Raw genomic sequence first — 19,963 nt, 5'->3', positions numbered from 1 at the left:
GTATAGAATTCCACTTAATCATGTAAGCGGCTTGCTTTTTAAGCTGCTCTGTAAATATAACCTTGTCAGATGTTTTGAGAAATCAAATGAATCTATTGGTAATTAGTCTATACTGGGGGGTAAAAATGAAATGTTCGATGACTATGCTAAATTTATAGAAAAATGCAAACTGAACGTTAGCCACTAGACGAGAACAATTGTTGGGCGGGAATTTAAAATATTAAGATTTTTATCGACGTTCTTCCTTTTGTTATTGTTTATTTGTAACATAACCGCAGAACAAACCGCAGCGTGGGAAACACCGATTAAAAACAAAAATTAAAGACAACTTGTTTTTAATGTTAGAATGCTAATTTTGCGTTAGAGGGATTGGAGCATATCGGCACTTAAATGTTATTTTAAAAACGTGTTTCCGGAGCTGTTCTGTAAGTCGATAAGGAGTTCAAAAACGAGAATTTTTGGAGACAGTGGGCTTTTGCTGTTACGCGCGAATTTCGTGACAAAGCATCTTTGACAAAAACTTGAGTTAAGGCCCTAATCAATCAACCCTATCAGACTGCTTGATGTTGTAGTGCGACTGAATAGCGTTTGTTACGAATCTTTGCTTCCCAAATGACTGATGATTCTCCGTGTCTAAATAAAGATTTACATTACATTACATTACATGGCGTTTTTGCTCATAGTTAAAATGCACGTAGCTATCAAACTATGCTTCACAGGCACCACACATTGATAATAAAAAGGAAATAAACAAACTTAACAGGGCATGATTAATTAATAACCCTAGCTGAATAAATGCGGAGAGGCTACGGAAAAGACTTCATTTCATGACCAGGGCGCGATTTAAACCAGCACGCGCGCGTCCCGAACCACTGAACCACGCAACGTCTTCATGTGCAAAGTAAATTTAAAGAGTACAAGAAATATCGGCACGAGTTGTTAGGGGAGCACCCTACAGAAACCCTAGCCTCTTGAGTGTTTGACGTACTTCTTAAGTGGATTTGGGTGGTTTACTTGTTAATGTAGTGTAATTTTCACGAATGCACGACAATTCATATTGTGTTATGCTGAGGGCTTTCGTTTCGGAACAAACTAGTGCTTCGTCGGTTGGTGAGTATATCACGAAATTTGGTATACTGTATATCAAACGCGTTAATAGATAAAATTAGGGAGTTTAAGATCTGCAACGCGAAAGTAACGAAAACGTCTTGTAAAATTGCAAGTTCAGGTTTATTAATCTTTTTCGTCATAATGTCGGCTTGTCTAACTTCTAAAAACTAGTGTAACTTTCCAGGAACTGAATTAACAGGTGCGGTATTGAATATACGACAGAAAATTCAAATTCGCTGCCTTTTGTTCACGTTCTCCGTAAAACTTGAGAATTGGTCATTTCACGTCGCAGATTTGCCGAAAACGTGAAAGAAATGTACGAAAACTAAAAATGCACGTGCAGAGCGTGCAAATATGCAAAATTTGCAACGTTTTCGTTGCCGTCGCGTCGTAGATCTTAAATTAGGGCTATCGAAAGTACTGATCATTTGGCGATTATTTCGGCTTGTTCACGTCAGTGTTCAATTAGGGCGAACTATCCTGTAACTGGATGGGTACGAACAGTGTTAAAATAAAGATGGAAAATGAATGGTTCATTGTTCTATTCTCACGTTGTCGTCAACGCCTAAGGTCGTGCTCTATTGGGATCAACCGTTTTTAGTTGGTTGGGTTGGTTGGGTTTTTTAGTGTTCTATTCGGAAAAGACCGTTTTCGGTTGGTTTGGTTGATCAACTTTTTCAACCGCCATCAAACTAGGTTGAAACGGTTGAAAAAGCATTGGCAGCGACCGCTGTCGTTTACACGGGCCATTTTTTAAAGTCGGCCGCGGGCTCCTGCCGTCACGGTGTTGCTCACCCTCAACTTGTCAACGCAGGGAATTCTGGTAATGACTATTCCCAGGAGTTACCGCGTTTCAACCGAAAACGGTTGAAAAAGTGTTCTATTGGGAAACCTCAACCGCTTCAAACTAAACCGGTTGCGGTTGAAACGGTTGATCCTAATAGAACACGACCTAAAATTTGGTGATGTCACGTTGTTGTTTTGCATAGAAATGCATGCCCCACGTGCAGCACAATTTTTTTCTTTTTTTTAACCAATAACATTCTTGGTTTGTGGCGTTAGAGTTGGCGTTGACGTAGCCGTCGTCTTTGCTTAAACTAAATTTAGCCCTGTCAACTCGTATGATATCAAGCCTTTTAATACACCGTTTTTTTTTTTTTTTTATAAGAACCTTTTTTATAAGAACGTTGAGGCTGAGATTTACCGAAATTTTAAGAACGAATTAAGAACATTCCTCAGGCTGAAAGTCGATTAATTAAGAAAGGTTTTATTTTGCTCATTCATATTTTAAATGTCTCTTAAATGAAAGCATAAAATGAAGGTAAATAAATGCAAATGAAGTCAAGTACTTAAGGGCATATTTTGTATGACATAACAATGGTTTTCCTATTCCATGGTGCACATCTCAGTTTGTAAGACCTTGTAATAATGCGCAGTTGTAATGGTTCCAAAATAACTTCAACACCATCAATGTCATCAGGTGAAAACAAAGTCTAATGTAAATTTAAGAACATTTTCAGCCTCACATCACAAAAGTATATAAAACCGTTCAGCCTCAGCTCCTAAATTAGACATTCTTATTAAAACATAAGAATGTATGGTTATGTCGAGTCAACATGAGGTAATATAGTGTGATTAATAGAATCTAATGTAATTGTACAGAACAATTTGCGGATCGTCTAGCCTACCTATGTGAAAAGAGCTTTTGATATGTGTTTGTGACCGGCCGTGTCTCGAGCGCTCAACTCTAAATTTCGACCCCTAAATTTCCATCACCACTGCTCTGATTGTATTAAGCGTGGGCAGAAACTCATGACCTCGAAGCGTTTAACCCTTGTTCAGAGCAGGAGTGAGTTTTTAGTTTAAAAATTTCCTTATTTGGCGCGTGCAGTATCGATCTGATTTTTGTCCATATTTGGGCATGAAATTGGTGTTCTAAAATCAATCCCAGCTTTGTTCCAAAGAAAAGAGTCGCAATTTGCACGCTTCAAGGTAATGTGTTTCTGGCGTAGACTAAAGAAAAACAAATGCAGAAAAAGAAGGAATTGTTTGTTGAAAACGAAAAAAAAAAGTTTCAAACTTTAGCAGCGTCAAAGCAAGGACAAGTGAAATCCTCTCATTTTAGCTGCCTGACTTCGTCGCTGTTAAGATTCCCCAATGAAGAGCCAACGTGTTCTCTATGTTGATTATTTGACGCACAGAGAAAGGTAAAGTTAGAAGAAACCTACTAGCCGAAAAAGTGGTACACACGTCAACCAATCATATTGCTGTTTATGTGACTCTATAACGAGGGTCCCAATGGGGTTAAGCGTGTGGCGTGAAACGTCCAAAAAATTAACCGTGTGTCGTGAAAAAGGGACATGAGGATGTCCCAAGAGAAATTGAAAACAATGCCAATGTAAAATTTGGGGGTTAAACAAGGTGTATTATGGGATTTGAGAAAGTTGAGAATGAAATTGGTCACTCTCCGAATAGACCACTTTTCGAATTCTCACGGCTGGACTGGATCTAGCATGAAATGGAGGCTAATGCGGGCAAATTAATTTGTGTGTGAAAAGAGTTGCCCGCATTACCCTCCAGTCCAGCCGTGAGAATTCGAAAACGCTCTACTGGTGAGTCCCTCCCAGGGGTTTTGGAGAACATGGCTAATTTGAACTAGGGAACAAAGGAACATAAACAAATTTAGGGATCAAAAAGCTGCAAAAAAAAGAATCCCCCTGGAAGGAACTCACTGGTTTCATCCGGCAGGCTTATCAGTAGGACTAACCATTAACAGAAATATTCTGACTGATCACGGTCTTCTCTGATCCAACGCTTTGCAAGACTTATCGTCCACGGTTTTTGCAAAGTTTTAAAACCTCAACTTCACAAATATTCTCTTTAGCGTTATTAATGGCCTTCCATTGACCCTTGCAAGGACAATTTGCTTTCGAAAACCAGATGTTATTTCTGGCATTTTTTTTTTTTTTTTGAAAGAAATATGTATTTGAAGTGCGGGCTGTATAAGAAAGATAGAAGTGATTCTCGCACCGTCTCTGTCAAGTCATTTAATTCACAGTTGCCCAAATGTCTGGACTAGTCACTCTGGTCAAACCGGTTTAGGCAGCGCGCGCATCATATTTTTGACAAGGGGGAGGTCAAAATTGAGCTTCAGTACGAAAATCAATATGACGACGTCCAGGAGTGCGATCGAGATTTGGCCTCGGTTTGAAACTGTCACCAAGCAACGGCTTGCGCACACTCAATAAATACTTAATACGATTTCCGCAGATTTTTTTTCTTTCTCGTCGAGTTAAGGAATTCTCTACTGTCTCTGCTGTCTCATATGAAACACCTGAAAAATCCAGGGCTATTGCTCTTGCCAACTAAAGATGCAATTTGTGATGTTCTCGTTGCCGTCCCCGTTGTCGTTTCTTAAGTTCCCTAATATAGCACTAACTAACCAACGATGTCAACCAACGAAGACAGCAAAGCAAATGAGGCAGGCACCTGCGTGCAAATTGAGCACTCTAACCGCTGGGCCACATCGCCATCTTGTTCGAACAAATCGATATTTTTGTCGACAACCCTCAAGCACGCACGAGAAAAAGGTAAATGTCAGCCCCTTGCCTAAATATTTTTAGGTTTAACTAATTTGCTTTTAACGTTTACATAAACGAGATTGACACCCTTACGAAGATTAAAGGATTAAAGGATCATGCTCAAAATCACTCAATCGGGGTGTTCTACTTCGTCAACTATTTTTCTCAGTTTGAAATCAAACTTGTTCCTGCAGTAAGTGTGAGAGAATGTTCTTTCGTATAACGGTAAATAGCTAAGGTTAGGCGAGGCAAAGTCTCTCGCATTTGTGTTGCAACACAGTTTTTTTGTCGCAATCGTTGTGAGAAGTATAACTCAGAGTCGATTCTACTTTCCTCAGCGAATCTGGCAAGATCATCAATGAGATTTTTCTATCGTTGTGAAATGTAGAGGCTTGTTCTAATCATAGTTAAATAAACTGTGTTACAACTGAGGACGCAAGAACACACGGAAAGCGTTTTTTAATCATTTGTGTCTATTCTTAGCACAAAGACATTAATTGACAGCAAGCTAATGCGCATGCGTGTGTTAGCTTGTGCTTATTCTTCGTGAAAACCAGCCTGAACACCTCTCGTGCAACTTTTGTCGCAGATATCACGACATCATCCAGAGCGCATCAAAGGTAAAGTAAACGTGTTAAAAGATGAAACTTAAACGTGAAAACGGGCTAAAGAAATCATAGCAAGTTTGATCGCGTTATCATTCGCAAATTAGACAAATGAGTCGAAAAAAAAGTGGGAATACCATTGTGTCGCCAGGACAATGACCTGCTTTTCTTCATTTTTTCACTAACTGGATCTGTAAGGGAAGAAAAGTTGACGGTGGGGTGCAAAATTATAAATTCGTGGGAGAATGTAGAGCAAAATAGTGATTTAATTCCTTTTTTTTGGAGGCATGCCATTTTGACGTGTTTGAAAGTTTCATTTTAAGGTGGGCAGACAGGAGGAGTCATGTTGCAGGGACACGCTGCAGCGGCAAAAAGGTGTGCAGTGCAAACTGAGGCGACATGCATTAGGGTCGTGTGGCGCGGGACAAGTCACGTAGCAGGGACAGAATCACAACATTTGCAAACGCATGAAAATGTTGCGGGTATATGTCCCAGGGATATGTTGCAGCGAAATGTCCCCTCATGTGAACTGATACTTTTTGGGGTGATTTTGTCCCCGCGACGTTTTCCATTAAGTTTCATCGGACACGCCGAGGGGACAAAATCACCCCAAAATTGATGTTGCGCAATTATAAACGTAGCATTTCACACGACTCAGGGGACATGTTGCTGCAACATATCCCTGGGACATATACCCGCGACATTTTCATGTTTGTGCACATGTTGTGATTTTGTCCCTCCTACATGTCGCCGCTACACTTCCCTGCTACACATCGTCTCAGTGTGCACTACACAAGATTTTTGTCGCAGCCTGCAACATGACCCCTCGTCTCTGTCCATGCCCACCTATATGCTCTATAGAACAACTTTTAAATAGACTGCTCTGCTCTTTTCTGCAATGAACTGCAAGGGCTTTGCGGTTCATTGCAGAAACAACGAGTAGCAGTGCTGACTAGCAGCCTTCCTTCGCTACCGAATCGTTAACGCGAACGAAAGGTTTTCTTGAAAATAAACATTTGCACTATCGAGACTACTGTACGATTGTTCCATCCTGTTTGAGTTTTACGATGTCGGCGAACTACGCTGCAACTGGTTGGCAGGAATATCGTTGTAGCGAATAGAGAGAATGAACGATTCTCTGACATTGGCTTCAAAATTAGGTTATTTCGCGTTGTTGTTGTGCAGAAGATGGGAGAGAACTGCATTAACATGAAAGCCGCCTGAGCATGCAGCACGATTCTTTTTCAGTTGTTTAAGTTTTCGTGGCGTTGCGCAAAACCAAAGCTTGAGAACGCCCTGCGCGTGCGTTTTTTTATATTTTGTTATATATCTTTGCCGTCCACTGTTGTAAAACCACGTGAAATGTGGAGGACGTAAGTTTTCCCAGCCTTAATTTACAGACACACAATGTTCATTTTTGTGTCTCCGCACGAAAATTGAACCAAGTCATGGAATACATGGCCCTTTATTTCCATATCATTGAATAACAACAACTCTTATTGTTCTAAAAAAGTCTTTCAACTTGGAGTGTTCAATTTGCATGTGCTGTCCCCGACATCTGAGCGTCGTTGTCATCTTTGCGTAAGATTACAAGCTGCTCTATTTGAAAAAAGTCGGCGAGGAGCAAAAATTTACCCTCTCATTTAGGACTTCAACACAATTAAAAATAATATAATTCGCGGATATTGTATGATGGAATAATAGCTTCGTGATTTCAATGACACGAACTTCAAATTACGTTTTCGTGGCCGAAGGATTCTTTCATCTTGGAAGGTGTGGTTTTTCGAATTTCATTTCCTGGCACTCATGATTAATTGTGGTTCAAGAAGGAAAAAAACGCCAACATTCATATATCAAAATAATTAAATTGTTTTGTCTCCGGGCACACGAAATGAACTTGTGGCAAGAAGTCTAGCGAAATAATGAGGTGTTTTTTTTATCAACTTGATGTTGTTAACAATAAGTCAAAGATATCGGAAGCAGAGTTCAATGGCGGCAAATTACTCCTATGATTGACCGCGAAGGCCAATTAACGCTTTCGGTAATGATCATCTATTTTTGTCTCCACTTTCAATTACAACGATTTTTAGTGACAATAGTCGTTTGTTTTTCATGTCTATTAAAAGAGTATTGGTTAAGAGATTAGTTGTTTACCTCTTTCACCTTTGTTCGTCTGGGAGTTTTCAGTAGCTTAGGAGAATTTTATCGAATCGAATAGATATTGCCTTCTTGCAAAGGCTAGCTTTAAAGTATATTATTTAGAGAATTGCTTCACTACCACTCTATTTAAATGTACATTATCTACTCTAGCTATCATTTGTGTTTTCCTGGACAAATAATCATTTTTTTCATCGACGTGATGTACGTTGAAAGGAAAGGAATAGCGAAAAATACATTTATCATGAAAAAGCACACGCTTTTTATTCATCCTGAGGAAGAGAGCCTTGCCAAAGTAGTTGCGTGGTTTTAGCTTATTAAAAATAGGGCAGAATTTCCATGACAGTAGCCGGGCCTTAGCAACGTGACCGTTCGACAGTTTAAATTAATCAAGATAAGTTGTGACATGACAAGTCATATATCATATTACAATTCATGATGTGAATTTGTTGATGAGAAAGGTTGGTATGTGCTTATAAATTGGTGTCTCCCGTTGATAAGATCTCAATTAGATGTTTATAAGGTATTCTGAGGTCAATGGCCATTGGGATGCAAATACTAAGAGCCCCCTGAGTACTTTTCCGGATTTTATATTAATTCCATAGGACAACTTCGACTCCTCTAGTTCTCCAGTTGCAGTTGTCGATTGACCGTTCCTGGAGGATCACCAGGCCATCTGCGGCAAGAAACCCCAGGTTAGCAGTTTTTCTGTTGCATTGAATCACAGGCTTATTCGCTCAGCAAAGTCAAAACCATTACAGATAATACACTCTCGTGTGACTGTCTGGTCAAGGCAAGCTATCGACAATCGACTGAATCGAGATGTTTTCATTTACTACTTGAAACTGTACTGTTCAATTCTGAAACTCGTCCTTTAAATCCTTGAGACCTCAAACATAATGACCAAACTTTAATTGTTTACTTCGGACTTATTCACGGTCTGAGGCTTTGCTGTTATGCGAGATTACTAGAAGAAAACAATGGCTCGCAAACATCCTTTAAAAAACACGCAAGTTTTTGTAAGTTTTCGGCACACCCCTACTAGCGGCAACCTTTCCTTCCCTAAAGAAAGACGAGGGACCCTGGGAAAGAGGTTGCCCTGAGTTACCAAGCATTGTTCTTTTTGGCAGTCATTTGACATCTTCCTCTTGGATTCAAATCGGTTTATTTCAAGCACGCAATGATATATGTTGAAGAGCTATCCCACTTAAAGTTTTGACCAGCAAAAAAATATACCCAACTGCAAGGGTTTGATCACGTCTATTTTTTAACGCGCTCAAAGCCATTGAGTACTAAACCAATGCCGGCTGAGTCATCTTCGGGTGGTCGATGGAATGATCACCGTGAACGCCGTTTTGACAATGTTTCAATGTCCTCAGAACAATTTTTTTCATTTCTTATCTTTCTTTATAAGATTACAGAGTTTTGCTGTGTAGAAGAAGTTGATATAAAGTCAATTTCGCCAACCCAGTGCAATCAAAATGTCTTCTAAAACTTGACAAAGAGATTCTTCGACTTAAAGTTTGTATAGCCTTGGATTCTATTCCGTGGTCTTAGTGGAAACATTATTGAATTTCCAAAAACTTAGATACTATTTAAAGTTTAGTTGAGCATGGATTTCATTTTGTTTGCAAAAAAAACGTCATTAAATTTTTAACGTTTACATCGAAAAAGAAAAGATTGCATGACTTGAATGATTTCAAAAACGCAAGGACCGCAAGCCTTTCAGTTTGTGAATTATGTCTTCGTTTTCCGGTTCTTTTTCAACTCAAAGTAGTTCTTCAATAGGAATGATTGGTATTGTGCACTTGCTTATATAGGGTAGTTAAGACTTTCCATCATTCACTATAGTGTAAATATGGTTTGGGTGAGAGTATCCAAGTATTTAGACCTTCGGCGAAGAAGTAGTGCACAATTATTGGAAGAGCGCGTTTCGTATTGGGATTCGAAAGAAAGTTACTAAAATACTGTGCAACTTTATCGCCAATGAAAAGCAGGAAGTCCCCCGCGCTTCCAGCAAATCTCACATGGCTATCTCCGCTTCTGACGCATCATCTTTACGGTCAACGGCAAACATTGGACTACAATTTGCGTTTAAGCCAAAAATGGAAGAAACTCGTTTGATACGAGCTCATTTCTTGCGTGTCAGCAGCAGGTATATCAAGTAACTTATCAAAAGAGAGAGACGAATTAGAATAACATATTTTTCATGCTTTTATGACAAGCAGCAGCTCATCGTTTCACGTTTCACGTTTCACGTAAACGCTATATATGCGTAAAATCTCTCTAATGGCGCTGTATTTGTCAAAGTAATCATTTGAGTTTAAGGTCAGACGATATTTTAAACAAATGAATGAAGGGGTAGTTTCTAAAGAAACTGTGGTGCTGCGTCGGTGGGGAAGTAGTATACAAAAATTTGGTTTTATCAACGGAGTTGATAATGTAAATTGGCCACCGTACAGAGATTCTAAAAGCTGACGTTTCGAGCGTTAGCCCTTCGTCAGAGCGAATCGAGGGATTATGGGTTACGTGTAGGCGTAGGGCTAACGAAGGGCTAACGCTCGAAACGTCAGCTTTTAAAATCTCTGTACGGTGGCCAATTTACATTATCAACTCCGTTGATAAAACCAAATTTTTGTATGATATTTTAAACAGTTTCATGTACTAAACTATCTTTTATGTGTTAAATAAACGAACAAATGGAGAACAAAACTTTAAAAAGTTTAAAGACTTGATCTCACCCTTCTGGAGTTGAAATCCATTGAGAGCCACTTTTCTAATTGACAAATTTTCTATAAGCGCATGTTGGAGATTAATTGGCTCGAACGAACTGAATTTTTAAAATTTATTCACGCTTGGATACTTAGAAATTGCGCTTCCCGTCACAAATTTTTCAGCCTGGAAGCAATTCGCGAGGACCTAATAACCGAGATTTAGTCAGCTAATCAGAACAGTAGAAAGGCAATGTTAGAGGTTGAAGATCTCGTTCCCAGGGCTTTTCACCGTCCCTTTGTCCGTCCTACTCTCAGTGGTGAAAAACCCTGGGAACGAGGTTGTTGTTGATGTGTGACTGAAGCCGAATTTCAGTGACGAAAAAGGGAAATTAAAACTCTTGTTCGCAAAGAAACAAAACAAAACAAAACGAAACACGACGAGAGTCGATTTCTTCCCTATCTGTCAATACGAAGAGCAAGGAGTTCCATATAAGTAAATTGACGTCATGCCTGGAATTTTTTTAACCTTAGCCAACTGTGTATCAATCGTTGCTTCAATAAAAGGCTATCTCTTGCTGATAAACAGTGGCATTCCAAAGGATTAGAGTTAAGTACACAGCCAGAGACAAACAAAGCACTCTGGAAAAGTAGCGCCACCGGCTGACAATTTGCGGTCATACTAGAGCAGGAAGCGGCAAAGTTTTAATAGAGTAAGTCTCAAGTGTTTCTGTTATCCGGCAGAGGGGGTACAGTGGCGGGGACAAAGTTCTTTTTAGGGAGGAGAGCGCAATAAACTGCATGGTTGATACAAATGATATTATATCAAATTGAATTCTCCAGTCTTATCAAATGGGATGATAATTTCTAGTTCGAGTTCGTGACAAATATTGTTTCTGAACTATCATGCATGGAAATAAAAAGTTGTTTGTGTCCGTAGTTTCCTTGAATGGTCTGGAAAGATGTTTACAGTGAAGATCATGGCAGGCGGTCAAGCTAAGATCACATTCGATGGCAGAAGGTGCTGTGCTTAGTTGACTTGGAACCGCAAAAAAAAAATATCTCTGAGGCGTCTGACTGCTCCAGGCACGCAAACATTGCGAACTTGAAATACCCTTTGATATGTTGGCTTCTCAAAGACAAGCTGTTTGCGAACAGAGATGTTTCCTTTATTGGATTTACCGTGCTCTCTTTCATACTTAAGAAATCATTTGGCTCATACGGCTGAGTAAATTGAATTAAATAACAATCTTAAATGATAATCCCTATGGCACACAGCTACTTGCCATTCTTTACATGTCCTGTAGCACGTCCGCGCCCATGTTAATAACACTCACTGTGTATGCGGGACGATCTCTGCACTGAATTCTTCTCGTAACTCGATCAAAGATTCTGAAGAATGCGTAAAAATTCCGAATCCAGATTGAAAGAACGCTAGAATTTTACTGAGCTGAGTAATAGTAAACTGTGATACTAGAAATAGCATAAAGTTTGAAGATTTGTAACTTCTATCATTTTCGCCATTTGTTTGAAAATCATATTTTAAGGAAGCGTCCCCCAGTAAAATTTTAGGGGGAAAAGAACGGGACTACATATTGCTAAGATTTTGATCAAACCCGTCACGATTTGCCAGAACTTTCGGACGAGGCAAAAAAGCCACCTAGAAATTTCTCCAGAGCTGATGTTCCCCTAGAACATCCAAACAGATAAAATATTTTGTAGGGCAGCTACAGACTGACTAAACGAGCTTTTAAAGCAGTACTAGTGTGGAAACCATTTTAGGTCGTTGGGTTTTCCTGTTCGGCCACGCGATTGCTTAGCATTTACCGTCCAAGTTCGGATAGTTAGTGTGTATTCCAAATCTAGTGCTATCAGATTTCTCCACCCTTTTCATCAAGGCCTCACTGCGCAAAGCTTTATCCTTCTCAAAAAGGCTCGCCCTCACAGCATGAAAATGCTCTTTAATATTTCCTCCGGCGGCCATTTCTAACCTCTTCCATTGCTTTTGCTCCGTGTTTAATAACCAGAACCGGCTCTCACTTTATAGTGAGGCATTCTAAACGTTGAGTATTTTACGACAAAATCCGGCGGGATATTTTTCCATTAGAACTGAGAGATGCAATTCAACTCGCTTGTAAATAGCCTTCACTCGCACAGAAGCGACACTACACTCAAGCGAATACTCCGGCGAAGATAGGCAGATTGGCGGGGGACTTCCTTACAAAAATAAAGGGATTTTTGGGAACGCAAACCAAGGGTTTTGGCCTGTGTTAGATTAATTTCCAGGAACCCCAAATTCCCTAATTTTAGTTCTCAAAAATATCTTGACGAGCTGACGAACCAACGTTTTCTAATTTTTCCCCATCTTTATAAATGTAAAAGCACTTCTTTTGTGTTGACGAGCAAGAGATTTGTTCCAACGCTGAAATTATATCTCCAAGGATGAAATTATTCCTTTGTCAGTCTTACTTAAATTATCAGTTCTTTAAAAACGATAGCTTTGTTCGTCTTCAGGGGGTAAATTCGAATTTCTTTACTCACGTCATATACTCGAAAACTTTGTAGGCCACCAGGCCCCTCCCTTTTGAGCGACTTACCCTACTGTATGGCACTCTCTGATTGTGATTGATGCAACTGTCTTTGATTGACAGCTGTCTTGCTTATTCTTGTTGCATGAATGTCCAATGATTTGTGCGCGCAGGAAGCCTGAAATTCATTAGGTTAAGTTTTCGTGTGAGCATCTTCGAAATATAATTACAAAAATATGTCCACAAATTGCCCACATTCAATAATTTGATGGTGCCTCGTGGGCTGAATGTCAAAGTGACATCACGCTGTTGGGTCGATTGTTTCGGGAGTAATAAATATCGTATTTGATTTCTTAATCCAGACATAGTCACTCAGTTGGCATCTAGGGATCTTGTGACCCTCTATCGCTCGAGTGTGAATATACTCTGGCCTCTTCAGTTTGGGACAATCAAGGCGGAACGAAGGATTTGCTACAAGAAACAAGTCTGTATAGCTACAGGTAAGAACTACAAGAATTAAGGTCTGGTACACGAGGGTGGTAAATCGACGCCTTTCACCGGAGAACTGAATTGATTCGTTTGAGCTTGTGCTTTGCTTCGAGCTTATCTCAGAGGAAGGAACATAGATTCCAATTTAGAAAGGGAAAAGCTTGGACCTTCGCTTTGCGGCAATTTGAGTGAAAGCAATGCTCGTTGTGGCCTATAAATCGCGTGACCTCAAAAATAGAAAATGCCTCTTTAATAATTTAATCCGTTCAGACGCGAAGAATAAGCTCGTGATTCTTGCTTTGGCGGCAAAAACCGGGGTCGATCAAATCTGGAGTCACCGTCGATGATATTTTTGTCGTACTCTTTTTCCCTTAACGGTTGAATCGTTGCATTTTCCGTTTTGCTTTTCTGCAAGTGGTACAGAAAAGCAGCTTCGCTGAAGTTTAAAAGTCGCACATACTTGAACACGATACGGTAATATCTCACAATTGGATAATCAAGATAATAGATAAGCAAAGAAATAAACAAACACAAGTCAATTTACAGATAATGAGTCTCGGCACTCAAAAAAGACATATTTGGCTGGCTGACTGATTTTTTTTTTCGATATCACCAATTAAGCTATCGTTTATCATTCGCTTCGGTGCCGTCTGCAAAATTTTTCTCGGTTCTTTCCCAATGTTGAAAACGATGGGATACGCCGGATATAATCGATCATTACAGAATTTTCTAGAATTGTTTCGCAACAGTCTATCTGGGTCTTCTTTCCATTATTTGGTATCATTGCTGTCGAAACTGTACACCAAGTACAAAACTTTATCAACAGTACTGTCGCTTATTTTTTAATGTTAACAATACACTGCCGTACTTTCAAGCCAGCCAACCGCTGAGTATTTTGTGTCAATGGATTGAAGTGTACATACGTCGCCACTATACGAAAATTACATTGCCAGTAATGGTTAAAGCACAATTAGGCTTCAAGGGAAAGATTCAAGCAAAATATAGCCGCAGCTTCCGTTATCTTCAACTTTGAAGTCAAACTATGCGACGCCCTCTTCATATTCAGTACTGATTTGTTCTCTCTGCGCTTCAACATCAATAGACCATATTCTCAGTTTTGGACTCGAACTAGCTTGCAATAGAGGCTCATGCGGGGGGAATATATTTAAAAGTATTTGCATTTGAAAACATTCCCCCACATTGCAAGCTACTGTAGTTCGAGTCCAATACTGTGAAAACTATGATGGTCTATTGCTGAAGCATCTCCGCTTGTAAAGGGCCATTCCTCTACCTGGGCCCAGGACACATTGAATTCTACGCACAACTATACGTAACAGCAGGCGGGCAGCTTAAGGTACAATTTTTGGCTTGTGAAGTGATTACTGACTGGATAGAACAAATTGGCGGTTGAACGGAAATCTTGGCAGAGGGCTTAACTGCCCAAAAAAGCGAAAAGCAACGTGAAAAATGCTACTTCGGACGCACTATCGAACTTGTCTAAATATTAGTGTTTGAGTTTAAGATGAATGTCCTTGAAAATCAGCCTCCGGAAATCCCGATTGGGTCGGCATGCTTACCCCTCCTGTTTCAGAGCCACTTGTTCAATGCGCTTAAAGATAAGAAGGCCGTGACGTGGGGGAGTGTTTGAAATGATTGCATTTATTCAAAACCACTCAACAGTACTTGCGATGCTTTCTTGTGTTTTCGCTCAAGAGATTCAACTTGGTTTTAACTCAGTTTGTGGTAGAAAAAATAATCATGCTTTTAGATCTCTCTTGGTGAACTCTTAATGCTGTCAGCTTTTTTTAAATATAGAAACCCGTTTTTCGAGAACTTGCATTGCGTCAGAGGGTTTTAGGAAATGTTAAGATTGAATTACAAAGCTGTTTCTTAAAAATAGTTTCATTTACTGTAAAAGAAATTTTCTCTGTATTTGATTACGTTTAAGATAACATATTTCCAAGTAGCACAGTGGTGCGATTAAGTGTAAGCTGTCTTGCCGTCTTTGAAAATTGTGTGTACGTGTTAAATACAGTTGGGCAATTGGACAATTGGACATTTGATCGCTAAACCGGCAGCGAAAACGACGGTCAATTCAAAACATTTCAAGTAGTTGGCGATTATTCAGTCTTGTCCATGTTGTACAACGTGGGCAAAGTATCCTTTAACTGGATGATACGACCACTTTTAAAGCAAAGATAGCTAATGAGAGATTCACTGTTAGGTGCTCACGTTGTCGTCAAAACAACGACGATAAACTGCAAAAATTGCATAACAGGGCGGCTAGGGTTATCAACAAGAATAGTAATGACGTGATTGCCAACCATCTTGTTAATTCACTCCATCAGGACAATCTCGCTAAGCGACGGAAAAACCGTAGCCACCCAAATATTTAAAGCATTAAATGGTGTTGCTCCGGATTATCTACGGGATCTGTTTTCAATTCGCGCCACAAAATACAATGTCAGGAATTTAGAAATGAAGCTTAACCTGGCATCTAACTTGCTCAAACCTAATACCAACTATCTCAAAAAAAAGTTTTAGCTACAGTGCGGCCTCACAATGGAACAACTTACCCAACAATTTACGTACGGTCGAATCAGTTAGATCTTTTAAAAAAGAAATGAATCGCTTTTAATGAAAATGAGTGTTACGCTCCCACTCGGCAACCTTGTAAAACAGTATTTTTATTACTATGGTAGATATTGAATTTTATTGTACTATACCTATTGTATATTTTAAATAAAGCACGTATGTATGTAAAACCTAAAATCATAATTTGGGTATTTCACGTTGTTATTTTTGCAGCGTAAAGCAAAGTAGTGAACCAACATGAGTCCCGCACGTGCAGTATGATCTATTTCCGTCTTATAACCGTATAGCAACAATGCTATTAGGTGGTTGGAACCAGCTTTATCACTTTAAAGAGACCTTCTTATTAGAAGGGTAATTACTCAACTACACTGTACCACGTAACAGCGATGTTATGGTACCATATGAAACACCAATTATTGCTGACCAAAAATGCGCCCACTATTGTGACGTAATAGGTTACCATGGCAACATGAGAGCTCTCCGAAAACACCCTATATTTCGTCTTAACTTGCTAATATCTCCAAAATGAACTCGTCACCCCCATTTTTTATTGTAGAATACTAATAAGCAACCTGAGATAGAAAAAGCGGACTAGATGTATAATTTTTTTGCTTTTTGCTTGCCGCTGTCCTTTTCTTTTGCCTTCTTGCTTCTACACCTCTTTTTTTGTTAACTTGTAAAAAAAAAAAAAATAATAATAATAATAATAATAATATTAATAATAATAATAACAATGATAATAATAATTCAAAAAAAATAGTAGCTGCCAAAAATAAAAAATTAAAAGAAAAACCTAAGATAGAATTTTTGAGGTATAAGCAAGTAAAGGCAAAATAAAGGGTGTTTATGGATAGCTCTCATGTTGCCATGCTAATCTATTACGTCACAATAGAGGGCGCATTTTGTTAACAATTGGTGTTTCACATTGTACCTTAACATTGCCGTTACGTGATGCAGTATAGCAGTTAGAACCCCTCGAATAAAAACATCTCTTAAAAGTAGTGAAACTGGTTCCAGCCACCTTAAGCCAGACACAGACTGAGCGATTTTGCACGCCGATCGCTGTAATCGGCGAAAATCGCCCAATGCTGCGATTGCTATTTTCCCGATCGCTGAGATCAGCCTATGAAATGTCAGATATTGGCGATTAAATTCGCCGCAATTTGCCAAGAGGGTCTTATCCTGTGATTTTTTACGCCCGTTGCAGCGAATTGCTAAGGGATTCGACCAGTGAGACCTTACGATTTTACACGTCACTGATGTGCAAACGTTGTCGATTAATAACCGGAAACGTAAACGAAAAATGGTGGACAACAGGAAGCGTGGTGGGCAGATAAAAGAGGAGCGACTACTGTGAAGAAAAGTAGAGTGGAAATCGCCAGGTGTGCCCGTACTACCTAGCGACGAAATTCCGAGCTGGCGATTTTCGCTACCGATATCAGAATCGCTGCAATCGGCGAACAAAATCGCCTAGATTGTCAACAATTTTTCCATAATTTTTTTTTTTTGGAAAGCCTAGCATAAGTATTGTTTCCTGTTTTTTGCGAGAAAAATAATACGTTCGAAGTTGGGCTTTTCCCGCTTTTTCGGCCTCTACATTGCGGGCTCGAAAACTAAATCAGCAGCCTGCTGGGGAACAGAGATTTCGTAATCAAGAGAAACAAGGTAAACACAAGTGCTGCTGGGGATATTTTCTTCGTTGCTTTGTTATTTCTTTGCGGACTCAAGATATTCACGACAAACATCAGTCTAAACACTGCTTCTATATGGGGCGCTCTCGCATGTCTTCCCCATATCATACGTCATAAGCTGCAAAAAAATGACCGCTGACTCCTCCATTCTGAGCCGCAATGCTGATGGCCCAAAATCGGAATAAAACCATTTTTTTTTAAGGTGGAAAAACGACGTTTATGCCAGAAAAAAAAGTTGAAAACCTTATTCTACATGGTCTAAACTGAAAATAAAAAGATTCTTATTTTTTTGCCTTCAGTTCCCCTTTAAGAAACAACAACGACTATGGCAACGACAACGCCAAATTAAAAAGCAGTAATATTATTGGTTAAAAGAGGACTCATCGTGTTGCACGTGCGGCACGCATTTCGTACATTTCTCTCCTGTACTCGTCAAAACAACAACGCAAAATGACCAATTTTAGGGAGCTTACGAAACGAGGACGACGACGGCTACGAGGACTTCATTTAAAAACACGATTTCGCAGTATCACTACGAAACTATTTCATGTCGTTTCGCGTTAAAAATGTGTGGTAACTATCTAGGAATTAAACTTGTATGAGTGGGTTGGAAGCGTAGAGAGAGAACTGAAAATTCATCGTCTTGTGCTAACGTCCTCCACAGAACCTTGAATTTGGTGATTTCACGTCGTCTTTTAGGAGATGACGGCAAAGAATGTACCAAAATGTAAAACGCACGTGCAGAGCGTGCAGAGCCATTGTTTTTGCTCACTAAACCTATTGTTTTGTAGCGTCGTCGTTTCGGAAGCTCTCTTTTAAGGTTTTAACGACGACGTAGGCGTACCGCAGAGGATCTTTCATTCTTTCTCTTCTTGTCAAATCGGTTCGTCACAGTACCAATCCAGTTATAGGATACTTCGCCCATATTAAACAACCTAAGCAAGATGGATTAATCATGAAATACTTAGGCAGCGTTTACAAGAACGCGGTTTCATTTGTTAGCGCATCGTTTACACGACACCGATCGAGATCTTTGCCGAAACCTTGTCGATTTGAAACCGCTGCCAATAGGCAGCGGTTTCAAATCGTTTTCAAAACGATGCGGTTTCATCTGTCGTGTTAAACAGCGAAACCGCATCGAGTAGAATACGGTTACTATTTTGGCGTGGAACTTGCATTGTTCAATTCAACAGAGGCACCCAACGAGAATGTAGTTCAAAACCACTTAGACATAGCATTGTTAAACGTATTTTAGTATTCAAACGGTAGATATAGGAATATTTTTATCCCCTAAAACTCTTTCATCTGTTCGGATTTCCTAGCTGAGAGTCCGGTGATCCGAAAATTATAGGGATCGAAACTAACCTTTTCGAAAATCTCAGCCAGAAAAAAGGCTCCCGAAAATTCTAGGTGAGTTTTTTAGGTTAAAAATCCGTTAAAAATGGGCAATTATACCATCTTTTAGATGTTCGAAAATCTTAGGACAGGCAGGCAAGCAAGAATTTTTACAACAAATGTTTCGAAAATCCTAGATCTCAAATCGTCTTCCGAACAGATATTTTCCGAAAATTGTCTTTGGGTGCCCCTGATTCAAAATAGTGAATTAAGCACGTACTGCAGCGCTCGCTTAGAACATGACGACTTAAATTTTGTGATTTTTACCGCCTTTCCTTCTGAGAACTTATTGGTTGTATCGTCTAGTATCAAAATGTATACCCTGTTTATTAGTTAAACATCTTAAGGCTGGTTTCCATATAATCGTTACGGTCGCTGGGAAAAATATCTTTCAGCGATCGTAGGGATCATATGGAAACCACTCTCCAGCGGTCGTAGTGATCGAAGCGATCATAGCGACAGGGAAAATAGCAGGACTGAGGTACCGCGTGACCGACTGCAAAGTATCCAAAATATATTTTTGTATTTCCCATCGTCTTCTACGTTGAAAAACACTCATATGTAGAAAAAATGCAAGTCTCAAGCAAAAATCGACGATTGACAGCCGCCATGTTAAATTTAATGCACTTCGTTGGACCTTGGTCCCACGTCACTTTTCAGCGATCACAGCAATAATATGGTAACCACAATTCGCTACTATTGCTGAACTATATTTTTGAGCGATCGCAACGATCGTAACTATGATAAGGAAACCAGCCTTTATAAACTGGAAATTCGTGACATTTCTTTCGGTATCTAATGCTGCAGAAAAGAATTCAAACTAATTACCGCTAATCCAAGGCATGAGCACATTGCAAAAAAGACTCATTTCTGCTGCTGCGCAACGTGTTTGTCCAGTAACCGCGCAAATTACCCATCAGAAATTTCCAGTTTTATACTCTTCGCTTGGAGTTATTTTTGAGTTTATGCGCGCGTTTTTGCACTTTGATCGCTGGTGAATCAAAATACGTGTTCAAGGTACTATTCTCTCAACGAGAACTAAACTCCATAGCTTCCGATGTAAATGGAGGAATTGGTGATAACCATTGATCTGTCCGGAAA

At 39.5% G+C, this 19,963-nt stretch overlaps 1 protein-coding gene across 4 annotated transcripts in view; it reads left to right on the top strand.

Moving 5' to 3' along the window:
• The window catches only part of LOC137973894 (tyrosine-protein kinase transmembrane receptor ROR2-like), a 75,827-nt gene that overhangs the window by 15,446 nt on the left and 40,418 nt on the right, over positions 1–19,963 (top strand). For 2 of the 4 annotated variants that reach the window (XM_068820787.1, XM_068820788.1), the window contains exons 2-3: positions 8,059–8,148; positions 13,055–13,192. The gene's annotated coding sequence lies outside the window, so the exon portion shown is untranslated. Of the gene's footprint in view, positions 1–8,058; positions 8,149–12,958; positions 13,193–19,963 lie in introns of those variants that run through there. The other 2 variants (XM_068820791.1, XM_068820790.1) reach the window with 2 other exon arrangements.

Source organism: Montipora foliosa, chromosome 10, assembly GCF_036669935.1.
Source record: "Montipora foliosa isolate CH-2021 chromosome 10, ASM3666993v2, whole genome shotgun sequence".
In the NCBI taxonomy this organism is placed as follows: Eukaryota; Metazoa; Cnidaria; class Anthozoa; order Scleractinia; family Acroporidae; genus Montipora; species Montipora foliosa.
Note: the sequence above shows the minus strand (reverse complement) of the source record. Positions and strands in the feature narration are given on the sequence as shown.